At 43.9% G+C, this 12,667-nt stretch overlaps 1 protein-coding gene across 11 annotated transcripts in view; it reads left to right on the top strand.

Annotated features, from left to right (window-relative positions):
* TSPAN4 (tetraspanin 4) overlaps positions 1-12,667 on the top strand; it is a gene marked incomplete at its 5' end in the record, with an annotated part of 479,305 nt that overhangs the window by 68,697 nt on the left and 397,941 nt on the right. For all 11 annotated transcript variants that reach the window (XM_080617770.1, XM_080617776.1, XM_080617779.1 and 8 more), the window contains one exon: positions 4,733-4,824. The remainder of the gene's footprint in view (positions 1-4,732; positions 4,825-12,667) is intronic.

The raw sequence follows: 12,667 nt of genomic DNA, 5'->3' as shown, positions 1-12,667 counted from the left end.
TAGAAACCAGATTCCTCCATCAATTTGCAGTACAATATAAGCCCCAGCAAACAGCCATCCTGGGACACAGCAGGAAGTCACCTGGATCTGTCTCTGACAGCAGTGCCCAGGGAAGAATGCAAGAGTGGGGGAAGCAAGTACAGGTGTTTCAAAGCAAGAAAATCGGAGAGCAGGACTCCTGTCTAGCTCAGGGTGTCCAAGCTGAGCTGTCTGTGACAGGTCTTTAATCAGACGTTTTGACTTTGGGCATTAGGATCCATCAGTTATTTGCCGAGGTGAGGAGCTCCGCAGAGGATGCCTTCAGCGCCGGAGCGTGGGGAGGTGGCAGCGTCCAGGAGCCCCGCTCCTGAAGGACCGGAGCCACGAGGAAGCCCCGGGCCCCGCCTGGCCTTGCCCAGACCCGCAGTGACCGACAGGGGGCGTTCAAACACCACCCAGGGAGCGCGAGCGGCCGAGTGCGGGAAGCCGGTCAGGGCGTGAGGCGGCCGCCGTCACCGAGGAGGTGCGCAAGGGTGCAGCCTCTCGGCAGGCGGCAGAGGAAACCGAGTGCTCTCTGCTGGGCAGGCCCAGGCAGAGGTCCCTCAAAAGCATGTGGTGTCTGGCTGTAGTGAGTGCCAGCGCCTGTCGGTGATGTCGAGTGGTGGTTGTGTAACATGTGACCAGGGTGGTGATTTGCTCTGTGTGGTGGCAGAGCTGTGGGAAGAGGTGGAATGGCTAATTCAGAACTCAGGGGAGTCTGAAGAGGATGTTGACTGGTGGAGCTGTTCTCTACCATCTCTGTGAGAAGCAAGCCAGCCACCCGAAACAAAGGGGCTTAAGAATCTCCTACCCTCTTTGCCACCAGGCGGATGGAGAGGACCTGGGAGACAGGGGAGGCTGGAAGCAGGTTACTCCTTGGAGTAGGTGGCATTAGCCCCCAGCTTATATCACTTCCCAAGTACAGCAGACTGGATGCCCTGGTATTCGAGGATCAGGAAAATGAGGAAAACGATGAAGTGGACAAGGGATCATCCAGGTTAGAAGAGTCACCACGGAAGGGTCAGAGAGTTGCCTTGTATTGCGACCAACTCTACAGGGAAAAAAGAAGAGTGGCTGTGATTAGTGACTCCATCCTGAGGGGAACAGAGAGCCCCATATATCTACCCGACCTGACTCACAGGGGAGTCTGCTTGCCTCCCTGGGGCCAGGGTGAGGGATGTTCCTAGAAAACTCACTTCTCTGGCACAGCCCTGCGACTGCTATCTTTTATTAGTCTTCCAGGTGGGCAATGAGGAAATCTTTCCAACAGGAAGCCTGAGGAGACTCAAGAAGGACATCAGGGCTCTGGAATGACTGTCCAGGGCTCAGGAGCCCAAGTAGATTTCTCATCCCTCCTGCCAGTCACAAACAACGGCAATGATAGTGTCAGAAAAACCTTGCAGATTAGTTTCTGGCTTTGGGACTGGTGTCAGCATCAGAACTTTGGGGTTTTTGGCCATGGGTCAGTCTGCATGGCACGAGGCCTGCTGGTGACCCACAGATCATGCTTGTCCCAAAGAGGGAAAAGAATTCTAGCCCAGGAGCTAGCAGAGCTCATAGACAGGGCTTTAAAATTAGATTCGAAAAGGGAAGAGGATAAAATCAGGCTCACTAGAAATGAGCCAGGGGATAGCATGCTGCTGTTAAAGGCCAGATCCACAGGGCAAGTTAAATGCATCTATGCCAGTGCCCACAGTATGGGCAACAAACAGGAGGAGCTTGAAGCCATTGTGCAGCAGGAAAATCATGACATAGTCACCATCACAGAAACATGGTGGAACGATTTGCATGATTGGAGTGCTGCAACAGATGGCTACAGGCTTTTCAGAAAGGATAGGCAAGGAAAAAGAGGTATTGAGGTTATGTTGTATGTCAGGGAGTGCATCGACTGCCTTGAACTCGGTGTTGTGAGTGAGAGGGCTGAGTGTTTGTGAGTGAAGAACAGGGGGAAAGCCAACCAAGCAGATAGGAGTCTGTTATAGACCACCTACCTAGGATGGAGCTACGGATGAAGGAGGATGGAGAGGGGAGGTGGCTGGTCTCTTTTCCCAAGTAACAAGTGATAAGACAAAGGAAACGGCCTCAAGCTGTGCATGAGGAGGTTTAGATTGGATATTAGGAAGAATTTCTTCACTGCAAGGGTGATCAGGCATTGCAGCAGGCTGCCCAGGGAAGTGGTGGCATCACCACGGTATTTAAAAAACATGTAGATGAGGCCCTTGGTGATACGGCTTAGTGGTGGTCTTGGCAGTCCTGGGATAAAGGTTGGACTTGATCTGAAAGGTCTTTTTGAATCTAGTTGATTCTGTGATTCCAGTTCACACTCTCTTGCTAAGCTGTAGTTTGCCCCCTTAAGAACCTTTGAAGTTAGCCTGAAAAAAACATCTAAACAGTTGGGACATGTCAGAGACTTCTCTTGAGATGGACTCCAGGTCATTGCATGCCAGAGAGCCAGGAAGTATTTGACGCAAGGCAGGACAGAAAGATTAAACACACGCTTCTGGTCTCTGGAGCATGATGTCTTGTGTAGCTGGGTTTGAGGGGAGCCTTGTAGCACTAATTGGAGTTACACTGCAGCTGACAGTTCTGTTGTTATTAAAGTTAATGCTTAGAGGCCCTGTTGTGCTCAGCAACACATGAAAAATAAACATCGACATCTTGTAAAGATGGTCCTTGGTCAAAAGAAGAGACAAAAAAAAAAAAAAAGTCAACCTGACTATGAAAGTGGGGCACAAGCAGACAAAATGTTTTGCTTGGGGTTATAGTTCATTTGCAGTTCATTTGTGGAGAAGGAGGTGGAACTTTTGTCTCTGCTGGTGGTGCCGGCACCTTCTTTGCTTAAACTGTAGTTTCCTGGGCTCCCGTGTTAGACAAGTCAAGGGAAATCTGTGCAATGACCACAGTACTCAAAGAGGAGGATTTTTTTGTGTCTTCTGAACTTGAAGAGTAGATTTAGATGTAGCCTACTGAGATCACATCCTCTCATCAGTGTAATGCTGCCACTTCTGATGGCAGTGACAACCTTTGTTTCAGGGGGCAGGATTGCAATCTGAATAGCCATATGTGACTTAAGTATCGTTGATGTTGTTTAACAGGCCTGATGAAGATATGGTGGTATTGGGTTATACACCACTGTGCAGGCTCACTGAAGGCAGTGTTGTGTGTATGCTTCTGCATCTACTCTGCTTTGTCTCTTGTGCTGGTTGTCAACTGTGCTGAAAGCATGTTTGACTGCAGTGTACATATGACTTCAGATACATGCTTCCTCCTGCATTGCAACATAATTAAGAGATGAAATGCATTCCTGTGCATCTGTGCTTGTGTTTATGGTACTGTACTCTCTAGGGATGCAAATGAATGGTAAGACTGGGTCAGTCCAGTAGTCTGTCTAGCTTGTTTTCTTTTTTGCAATAGCCAAGAACACCTGCTGAACCAGCCAACACCGATCCACAAAAGTCAAGGGAAAAGAAGGATTCGTTTGCATTGTTATTACTAAGGCTTCTAGCTTGTTCTTGCTTTATGATTGAATTTGTTTTTCTAGGAAGAATCTTTGCTGTTATGAGTCACCCTGGCTTAAAAGAATGATTTCACTTTCAGCTGCCTTTTGCCTTAAAAGGTGATGTTGCTTCTGGTATTTGTCAAGTTAGGAGGAAAAAATAAAATCCAAAAATCATCAGGCAGCTCTCTTCTCAACAAACACTTGATATCTACCTCCTTAGTTCTTTGTTTTAGGAAAGCCAAAATAAAGCTATGTTTAGGGAATGCATTGCCGATTCTCCTTTGGGGCCTGCTCGATTTATGTGGCAGTACAGTCTTGGACAGCAACACTCCTGCACGTAACAGGGATGTAGCCTGCTTTCTGTTGTGCTAGATTTCTACAGCATCTGGAAATTAGTGTCATTAAGCACCTAAGCAAAAGCTACGAGTTACTCTTTGGCAAACCATGCACGGTGGTTTGCACAAGGAAAAGGGGTTGTTTTTTCAAAAGGGCTTGTCTACAGTGCATACTTTACTGTTGCTTCTGTAGGTAGAACTAAGCTGATGGTTGATTATGCATTTGAGTATAGTTATAACCTTACTTTTCCCTGTGCAGCATCACTTCATGCAATTTTACCATTCCTAGCAGAAGGTGCTTTTCATTTGCATGTATTTGTTGCATAAACTGCTCCCACCAGCGGAGCTTGCTGCTTTGGCATTTGTCAGTCATAGAAACTTGAATGATTAGAAGTATTTATTAATTTTACTCTCCTTTTCCAAGACCTTCTCCCTGTACAGGAAACAAGCTTATGCTCTCTTCTGAATGCTTTCTGTCTGTTGTTCCCTGGGAGCAGCAGAGCTTGATCCTTGGGATGCTGGTGGAGCATAAATTACAGGGTACTGTTCTGTAGGCACTCTTTACCTGGGCTTTCCTCTGCATGCTGAGCATGCCTTAGTCTCTTTCCATTTTATGTTCATTCTCACTTCATTAGTTTGTGTGTGGATTCAGTGAGAAGTCACCTCTTTTAAATGTTATTTTTCCAATCTTCATTTGTTGACCTGAGTTTCATTTTAGTAACAAATTTCATTGAGGTTGAAAAGTATGTGGAGTAGTACAGAGAGGAGAGGATTGTGAAGTAGGGAGCTGTAATCTTGTGTTGAAAAATCTGAACCTAAAGTGACTTCTGATCACTAGCTGCCTGTTTTACTCATGAATCTGTTGGTTTCTGTCTTGCAGTGGTATTGCTGAAGCTGGCTGTTACTGCTGTGGGGGATCAAAAGCTACTTCCAACTGCATCTTGTGTGTCAACTGCAAAACCACCAGTCAGAGTGAGTTTCTCCTACATGCACTCTGTTTTTGCCAGTGAGGATTTGTTAGCTGTTGTCTGTGATAAGAATCGTTTTCTCTATTTATACTTTGTCAGTTCACGTAATACTGCAGAAAGATTTGATTTTCCAGTCCCAAGCTAAATGCATACATACCTTTCCCCACCCACCCAAAAAGCTCATACAGGAAGTTCAACATTGCTAACTCCTCTTTCTTGGCCACCTGTACACCTTGTGGAGGGATGACGACTGAAGACTGTGTGCTTTGATTGTGTGTTCTGGTTATTCATCCACTGGCTAAGATGAGAATTTGTGAGAACAGCTTCAGAAAGAAAAAAATATATAAATAAAAGGAGGAAAGAAAATTATTGTTTGGGTACAGAAGATCAGGCTTCCCTACAGTTCCTAGTGCCAGAAGCAAACACATCATACGAGTGTGGCATCTAGTCACAGGCAGTGCATGTGAAAGGGGAGGGTGTCTTGGTGCTGGAGTGTTCACAAGTCTGTTCCTAGGTATCTTCTTAAAACCAGAGGTGGGAATTCTGTCAGCAGTGTGCCAGAGCTAGCTAATTCAGAGCTATTTGGATACCAAACGGAAACTCCGGAAAACCTTCATTCCCACAAACTCTTTTATTTTCTACTTAAAAGAAATACAGTGAAGAAGATGCTTCCCTACCCTTACCAGCTACCTGTGAATGTCCAGATAACTTGCCTGTGATTCTTCTGTCAATAATTCTCTTCTGCCAATAACTCAGTAAAATACACTCAAGTGATTTTAATATTTCTCACCCTTTAAAATGATGGCATAAGAATTTCTTGCAAAGTTGTCTCTGGTTTTTGGACAATTATTTACCTATCTTGTCTTGATTGGGAGAGCTGGATATGTCAGTCATGTATCTCCTGTGAGGAATCCCTCTGTAAGTCTGGAAGGGCAGGAACAAAGCTATGTATGGGCAAGTGTTTGCTTGGAGGAAAACTTGAAGACTCAATAAACAAAAAATATTGGTAAGTGCTTAAGGGAGCATAGGACACTTGTACAATTAAATGGCATCGAATGTTGACGTTGTATAGGTTTTGTGTTATGGGGTTGGACATAAGGGAAGTAATTGTGCTAAGGTAAATGATTCTGCTAAGAACTAGTAGCAATAGCAGGAGGAAGCAATGCTTTAAAAGGAAAAGACTCCAAAATCACTGTTGAAAGGTTATAGAAAGAGAATTGGACACAATGTGTATTTCTAGCCCTTGTCAATATTACTGATGCACAAATTATATATGACTTGTAAAATAAGAAAGGTTGCTTCTAGTGTGCTGGTGTGTTTTGTCTGGAAGGATAAAGCCAGGCTGCAGCATACGTAGAGAATAATACCTGTCAGAAATTGAATATTGAATGAAAGTAATAATTTTAATCAAAAGTAGTTAAAAGTGAGGCTGAGTTGAAGGAAAAAACAACTGCTTCGCTGGAAGACTACTTCCAGTGTTACAGACATGGCTTGAGACACGTTTTATATATTAGGAATATAGATCAAGGCCATGGTTTTACTGTGCATTACAACTGTTCTTTCTGATCACTGTGATCAAAATTTCTTAACTCTTAGAATTCCACTCCATTCTCTGTGGCCCAGGTACAAAGCGCTTGGTGCTGGTGTGATGGGGAACTCCACAGCGTATGAAGTGGTTAGCTTGTCTCTTCTTTCCTTCTGATTTGGTATTGTGCAGAAGTGACTTATAATTGCAAAAAAACCTAAAAAGCTGTGGGGAGCTCAGTCTCTGTACTCTCCTCTGAGAGAAAGTAAACTTGCAAGTGAGCTTTGCTGCTAAAGACCATGATTTTGTAGTGGAGGTTGCCGGTGAATTCCCCTCCCTCTCCTTTCCCCTGTTCATCACTTAGATTCTTGATCCTATCTGCAGACACCTTCTCTGATGGATGGATCTTACTGTGGACCATGAATTTTGGTTGGGTGAAGTGCAGGAAGGATAAAGGGTTTAAGTGAGATGTGTCTTGTGTCAGCTGACAGAGAACACTGCTCAAAGGAGAAGCTTCTTGGTGCATGGACAAATAGTTGGCTCAGTCTACTAGCTATGACAAAGACATGCTGGTTTATATCAATTAGCATTCCTGACAAATCATCTCAAATGACTGTGGTTGTCTTAAGAGAGTCATTGTAAGGGGTGTCACTGGGATCAGTGACTGTACACACAATCTCAGATACATTAAGTGCTGTAAAGGAGCTCTAGACATTCTGTTTCTGCAAAGAAACAGCCTAGGCTGCTTTTTGAAGATTTTCCCTTTCAGATCAAAGGCAGGGTTGCTTCCACACACTTAACCCTGCTTTCTCTTGAGTCAGTGTCCATTCCCTTGTGATTCTTTTCAGTCCCCTGAGAAAGCTGAATCCCTGTTCAACCCACAGAAGCCACCTCTACTTGCATCTGCTAAAATTAGCTGGCAGCAGAGGGTGAGGTTGCAGAAAAATTATGTCAAAGGCTTTTCCTGTGCTGTAACATTTGCCTCCTGCACCCTTGACAAGGCAGGAGTCTGCAGTTGTACCTGCTTGAGCAAAGCTTGCTGTGGAGCAGCCCTAATATGATGCTTGGATGCATAGTAAGATGCTGCACTGACAGTCCTGCTGGCAGTTGCTTCTGACCTTGACCCACACCATCCTTGACTTTTATCTCTGACTTGCTTTTTCTTTTGTTAGCCGCCAGACTTTCAGTCAGCTGCACAAGTGCATGTTGGCTGGTATGCCTGTTGAAAGGTCTGGCAACTAATTTAGAACTCTGCAAGTCCAGTTTCAGCTCCGTGGTCTGCTTGTAGATTCCCTCTGAGATTCCCTCTGAGAATTCAGTAGCATAACTTGGTCTTCGTGCCAATGTCCTTTCTGTTAAAGGACACTTTCCACCTTGGAAAGAAACTGAGGGTAAACATGGAGCCAGTGAATGCTCCAGTGAAATGGTTGAAGAAGTAATGTACGTATTAACCAGAATATCTTTCTTTAATATTTCTCTACAGCCCAAATAGTATCCTTGAATTCTTTCTAGCAGTCAAAAGGAGATGATGAGCACTGTGTATAGGTGGGAAATGCAGCCATGCCAGAGATACAGAGGTGTGAGCGTGAGATCCTAGCATCCCCTGTCCCACTGGTCACCGAGTGTGTCTCGTTTCTGAGTGAAAGTGCTTGCTTGGACCTGGGACACCAGAGGTTGCAAACAACTTGGTTGCATGTTCCTTACCAGGGTTCCAGTAGCAGGTACTGCTTTGTTCTTCATGTGGCTTTGCCTTGTGTAGACAAATCTGCTTAACTCAGCTGGCCTACCTGTGGTGTGTTGGCTTTCAGCATTTACTTTAGGATCACCTTGTTTTCCAGATGTCACCAGGCAATGTCTTTCTCTGACCCTGGCTATTTCGTGGCTGCACAGCCTACCTCAAAATAGTTGCTGTCCCAGTTGTGTCAATGAGTAGGATCTTGATAGGATTGACAGCTATAAAACATTCCCTCTGAACTCTGAGATGAAAGTGAGGCATTTCCTTTCTCTTTCCAGAGGGCTCATCTTCTGTAAGAGGAGGGAGATGGTTTTCTGTTTTAAAATGTAACTCATATCAGGTATCATAGCAGTGTCTATAGCACTCCACAGCAGCATGCTGTGATGCCTCATGCTATGGGAAACCGGGAATATGGGAATGAGAGGCAACTCTGCCAAGAGGCTTCTGTCTGCATCGACAGAGTAGTACATGTGACTCTTATGGCATTACCTGAATCTCACTGGCGGTGCAGTGGAAAAGAAATAGGGTAAAATCAAGTTAGGGTTCAAATATTCAGACTGCAAGGACACTCCCTGGGGTTTGATGTGCTTGTTTGCTATGTTGGTGTAGTGTGGGGAGCAGAGTAGATTGAAGAAGTTTGGCTCTGTGCTGCAAATATATGAGCCAACCTTGCTTTGGCTCCCAGCCCAGGGTGAAGAGGATGGCTGATCACCATGCTCTTTCAGTGTTGACAGCTATTGCTGTCAGGCACAGATGTGACTTGGGTCGAAGACAGGGATAACAGTGTGACTGCTTTTTAGTGAGAAGGTAGATCTTAGGAGATAATCTGTTCCACAGTAAAGGGAAACAACAGAAATGTGTTTGTGTTCTCTTGATGCATTTTTCTTAATTCTTTTTTCATATTTGTTCCTAGGATGCAAGGACATTGCTCAAATATGCCACTATTTGACAATGTTGTACTCTATCTTTGTTTAACAGTCTGATAACCTGTTCCTCCTTATGCCAAAGCCAGTTACCTTACCTGCAAGGAAGCAGGCAGTTCTGGGATACCACTGGCTCTGCAGAAGCAAGTCTGCGTGTTTGATCCTTATGAAAATATTTTGAAGAACTGAACAAGAAAGCAATGTAGGAATTCAGTGAGCAGATTAATTGCATTCCTGTTTCAGGCTGTTTATTCATAGCTTTAACTTTTATAAGGCAAAAAGGAGGCTATTTTTAGCTTGCTTTTTTTTCCTCCATATTAACCTAAACAACCTCTGCTCTTGGAGGAGAGGGTGGAGTTGGAAGGAAGGAAGGGTGGAATTGAAACTGCTTCATTAGATAGTTTCACGATCAACACACAGTTTTGTTTTGACATTACGGTTCTGAGCACACAAGGGTCTCTTTATGCTTTCCAAAGAGGGAAAGCTTTGTGTACAGAGGGGGAGAGTGAGGGCATCTGAGACAATGAAGTGGTTATGGAAAGCTCATGACTTTTGCTTCCTGAATACTTTTTTCCTAGTTACTTCTGTTAAGGTTAGTCTTACTTTCAAGGAATGGTGTAGCTTGGTGATACTTTATTCTTGTGTTTTCCAACTCCCAGCAAATGCCTTGTATTACAAGACAAAGATTCTGCTATAAGCTTGAAAGGTCATTCAGATGTTGCTGAGCTACTAATTATAAATGTTCTCCCTGATATCCCCATGTATGTGTGGTAAGAGATGGAACCTGACCTAAAGAAATGAGACTAAGGATAGGAGGTGAACTGTCAGAAGGGTAACCAAGCTTTCTTGAGTCCTAGTATGTATGTTTTGATAATTTTATTGTAGGCTGCTTCTGAAGTAGAGAGAGCAAGAGCAACTCCAACAGCTTCCTTACTAGGTTGATGTGACTTTGGCTTTAACTGTCATATGATTACTGACTTCAGTGTGCTGCAGAAAGGGTTGTTGAATCCAGGGCCTGTGGATCTAGTCTCTAGAAAGGATACATGCTTTGAGACTGGCCACTGCAAAACACAGCTGCTTTATTATTTATCTGAATCTCTTAGACCTTAATGTTGGTTCTTTGGCGCCTGTTAAGTTTCCTGTCCCTCTGTTTTTAAGAGCTGAAGGATCTTTACAGTCAAGAGGAGGCCATGAAGATGATCAAAGGGGCTGGAGCACCTTTCCTGTAAAGACAGACTGAGAGAGCTGGGCTTGTTCAGCCTGGAGCAGACTCAGGGGAGACCTTAGATCAGCCTTCCAATACCTAAAGGGAGCCTAGAAGAAATCTGGAGAGAGACTTTTTAGGAGGGCATATATTGTTAGGAGAAGGCGGAATGGCTTTAAACTGAAAGAGGGGAGATTTAAATTAGTGGTATTATGAAGAAGTTCTTTACTATGGGGGTAGTGAGTCAATGGAACAGGTTGCCACAACAAGTTGTGGCTGTTCAAGGCCAGGTTGGGCGGGGGCTTTGAGCAACATAGTACAGTGGAAGGTGTCCCTGCCAATGCAGGGGGGTTGGAACTAAGTGATCTTTAAGTTCCCTGCCAACCCAAACCATTCTATGATTCTGTGAACTGTGAAGTCCACCTCTTGTGGTGGCAGAGTGGAGAGCTGCTTGTGCCGTCCTGTCTGACTGCACAGGCTACTCAAGGTTGGATCCTAAATTAGCTCTTTTTACCATGTGTTCCTCTTATTATGTGTTCTTCCAAGATGTTGGAGAACTGATGAAAAATAGAGGTTCCATTTGTAAAGAAAAAAAGACTTTTCTGTTTTAGAAAGAAGCAACAAAAAAAAATAAACCCCATATAAATCCTAGTTTTCCAGTACTAACTGGTTACCAAGTTATTGAACTCTGTGTATGAGCTCAGAGCTGGAAAGGACAACCTGACTTTCCAAGCGCCAGTCCTAGAGAAGACTGCCTGATGCTGAGGGGCAGGCACCCTGCATGGGGCAGGAGCTCTTTCTGTGCACACTTAGGTTCTCTCTTTATCTGTTTTCTTCTCCTCTTCGCACTGGAAGACTGCTCCAGATCATGAGTGCTCCATACCCAGATTTTTCTAGAAGCATTCATGGTTGTTATTTCTCGACCAAGATAATTCCATGGTTGAAATGGCTCTTTTCTTGCTGCTCCGTTCCTCGTGTATTTGCAGGCAGTGATCCTGTCCCTTACAAGGCTGTGGTTTACCAGCTTAAACAACCTACATGTTCTTGTGGTAGAACTTTTATTCTTACCAACATTTTAGTGTGCCTATTCTTGATTCAGTTAATCATCTTTGAATTTTGGTGTGACCAGAACTGCTCACAATATGAGTGTTTGGGAAGGGCTGCTTTCCATTAACACTAGTTTACATCTAACCATTAACTATGGTTTAAGCTAGATCATATATTTGAGAAGGATCTTCTGGTCTTGCTTTGAAGACATCAAATGTCTTCAAATGAATGGTGACTCCCTGCTCAAGGGGAGTTCTGTCACTGATTGTTTACTTTGATGTTTAAAGAGGTACTGATGCACGGAATCAAACTCTACAACTCAAAGAGAGTTATAAAGCAGGTATGTTTATTACGGCGCCGGGTGCAAGGAGGATTGCTCCTCCTAACTTGCACGCTTGAGGGGTAAAGCGAACAGACATTTATTACACTCAAACATACATATTCATTAGATTTCTGGGAATAGGCGAGAAATATTACAGCTAGTTCCAGGAACTCATTATCGTATGTCTCCTCCTCTTGGTGCTTGCTCACTGCCCTCCGGTGGCCGTGGGCAGGGGTCTTGAGGATGAAGTAAGCAGTCTTCCTCACTATGTGCTTTTCATCTGTGGCACAGCTGGGTTCCTCAGTAACTGCAAAACTAGCTGAAATCAGCCATATCAGGAATTTCTGAAGACATCTGTAACTTTATGAAGAGCAGCTCCTGTAATTATTTCACAATAATTATCTAGGACTAAACTAGTGATAGCTGACATAGTTTTAGAACCTTATGACCTTTGTATAAAATTTATTGCAAGCAAAATGGGACGTGAAGACAAAGAGTATCCGAAGTTAGCAGATGTTCAGGATGCACTGTATCCAAAGCAACTGATAAGTAGAAGGACGGGAAGAAATAATTCACTTATGTTAGTAGTGTTAATAAACTGTTATCTTACCACAGACTTACAACACAGACATTGTTCTCTATCTTAGACCTAAGTTAAGCTAAAAGTACTTCAACCCTATGTTTTCCAGGCACTACCTTTCCTCATATTAGTACCTTAATTTGAATAGGCTGCCTTTAACCGCTGCATCTTGAAATGCCTGACTTTTTTAGCTTATAGAGGCTTTTGTTATCAGAAATCTGTTTTTCCTTAAAAGTGCTCTTATGCTTGAAGACTGTGTAAAGCAATTAGTAATTTACTAGGAGTCTGAATTCCAGAAACTGAGCATTCCTGTTCCAAGAAAAGGTCCCTTTTAAGGTACCTTTGAGTATCCAAAAATGGCTCACTATCAGCTTCCATCTCCGGATGACACTGGGCACTGCACCAGCAACCATATATGCAAAGAATGAAAATAAAGTCCATTATTTATGACCCTCTCTCTGAGCTTCCCTGCCTTGTGCAAGGAGAGTGGAACTACTTGGAAATACTTTGC

This window comes from Psittacula echo (genome assembly GCF_963264785.1).
Source record: "Psittacula echo genome assembly, chromosome: 5".
In the NCBI taxonomy this organism is placed as follows: domain Eukaryota; kingdom Metazoa; phylum Chordata; class Aves; order Psittaciformes; family Psittacidae; genus Psittacula; species Psittacula echo.
The sequence above is the reverse complement of the archived record's forward strand: the minus strand, read 5'-3'. Positions and strand labels throughout refer to the sequence as shown.